Source organism: Oncorhynchus gorbuscha, unplaced genomic scaffold (genome assembly GCF_021184085.1).
Source record: "Oncorhynchus gorbuscha isolate QuinsamMale2020 ecotype Even-year unplaced genomic scaffold, OgorEven_v1.0 Un_scaffold_1554, whole genome shotgun sequence".
Classification (NCBI taxonomy): domain Eukaryota; kingdom Metazoa; phylum Chordata; class Actinopteri; order Salmoniformes; family Salmonidae; genus Oncorhynchus; species Oncorhynchus gorbuscha.
In genome coordinates this window covers 71,163-73,569 of record NW_025744799.1, presented here as the reverse complement: position 1 = coordinate 73,569, position 2,407 = coordinate 71,163, and positions in this window count along the sequence as shown.

Sequence of the window (2,407 nt, the reverse complement as noted above, 5' to 3'; positions counted from 1 at the left end):
ACCAATCAAACGACAGAACTCCCTCCAAAACTGTGACGTGAATTGCGGGCCTCTGTCTGAAACGGCGTCTAACGGGAGGCCATGAATTCTGAATACATTCTCAATAATGATTTGTGCCGTCTCCTTAGCGGAAGGAAGTTTAGCGAGGGGAATGAAATGTGCCGCCTTAGAGAACCTATCGACAACCGTAAGAATAACAGTCTTCCCCGCAGACAAAGGCAGACCGGTAATGAAGTCTAAGGCGATGTGAGACCATGGTCGAGAAGGAATGGGGAGCGGTCTGAGACGACCGGCAGGAGGAGAGTTACCCGACTTAGTCTGCGCGCAGTCCGAACAAGCAGCCACGAAACGGCGCGTGTCACGCTCCTGAGTCGGCCACCAAAAGCGCTGGCGAATAGACGCAAGAGTGCCTCGAACACCGGGATGACCAGCTAACTTGGCAGAGTGAGCCCACTGAAGAACAGCCAGACGAGTGGAAACAGGAACGAAAAGGAGGTTACTAGGACAAGCGCGCGGCGACGCAGTGTGTGTGAGTGCTTGCTTAACCTGTCTTTCAATTCCCCAGACTGTTAACCCGACAACACGCCCATAAGGAAGAATCCCCTCGGGATCAGTAGAAGCCACAGAAGAACTAAACAGACGGGATAAGGCATCAGGCTTGGTGTTCTTGCTACCCGGACGGTAAGAAATCACAAACTCGAAACGAGCGAAAAACAACGCCCAACGAGCTTGACGGGCATTAAGTCGTTTGGCAGAACGGATGTACTCAAGGTTCTTATGGTCTGTCCAAACGACAAAAGGAACGGTCGCCCCCCAACCACTGTCGCCATTCGCCTAGGGCTAAGCGGATGGCGAGCAGTTCACGGTTACCCACATCATAGTTGCGCTCAGATGGCGACAGGCGATGAGAAAAATAAGCGCAAGGATGAACCTTATCGTCAGACTGGAAGCGCTGGGATAGAATGGCTCCCACGCCTACCTCTGAAGCGTCAACCTCGACAATGAATTGTCTAGTGACGTCAGGAGTAACGAGGATAGGAGCGGACGTAAAACGTTCTTTTAGAAGATCAAAAGCTCCCTGGGCGGAACCGGACCACTTAAAACACGTCTTGACAGAAGTAAGAGCTGTGAGAGGGGCAGCAACTTGACCGAAATTACGAATGAAACGCCGATAGAAATTAGCGAAACCTAAAAAGCGCTGCAACTCGACACGTGACCTTGGAACGGGCCAATCACTGACAGCTTGGACCTTAGCGGAATCCATCTGAATGCCTTCAGCGGAAATAACGGAACCGAGAAAAGTAACGGAGGAGACATGAAAAGAGCACTTCTCAGCCTTTACGTAGAGACAATTCTCTAAAAGGCGCTGTAGAACACGTCGAACGTGCTGAACATGAATCTCGAGTGACGGAGAAAAAATCAGGATATCGTCAAGATAGACAAAAACAAAGATGTTCAGCATGTCTCTCAGAACATCATTAACTAATGCCTGAAAAACAGCTGGCGCATTGGCGAGACCGAACGGCAGAACCCGGTACTCAAAATGCTCTAACGGAGTGTTAAACGCCGTTTTCCACTCGTCCCCCTCTCTGATGCGCACGAGATGGTAAGCGTTACGAAGGTCCAACTTAGTAAAGCACCTGGCTCCCTGCAGAATCTCGAAGGCTGATGACATAAGGGGAAGCGGATAACGATTCTTAACCGTTATGTCATTCAGCCCTCGATAATCCACGCAGGGGCGCAGAGTACCGTCCTTCTTCTTAACAAAAAGAACCCCGCCCCGGCCGGAGAGGAAGAAGGCACTATGGTACCGGCGTCAAGAGACACAGACAAATAATCCTCGAGAGCCTTACGTTCGGGAGCCGACAGAGAGTATAGTCTACCTCGAGGAGGAGTGGTCCCCGGAAGGAGATCAATACTACAATCATACGACCGGTGAGGAGGAAGGGAGTTGGCTCGGGACCGACTGAAGACCGTGCGCAGATCATGATATTCCTCCGGCACTCCTGTCAAATCGCCAGGTTCCTCCTGAGAAGTAGGGACAGAAGAAACGGGAGGGATGGCAGACATTAAACACTTCACATGACAAGAAACGTTCCAGGATAGGATAGAATTACTAGACCAATTAATAGAAGGATTATGACATACTAGCCAGGGATGACCCAAAACAACAGGTGTAAACGGTGAACGGAAAATCAAAAAAGAAATAGTCTCACTGTGGTTACCAGATACTGTGAGGGTTAAAGGTAGTGTCTCAAATCTGATACTGGGAAGATGACTACCATCTAAGGCGAACATGGGCGTAGGCTTCTCTAACTCTCTGAAAGGAATGTCATGTTTCCGAACCCATGCTTCGTCCATGAAACAACCCTCAGCCCCAGAGTCTATCAAGGCACTACATGTAGCA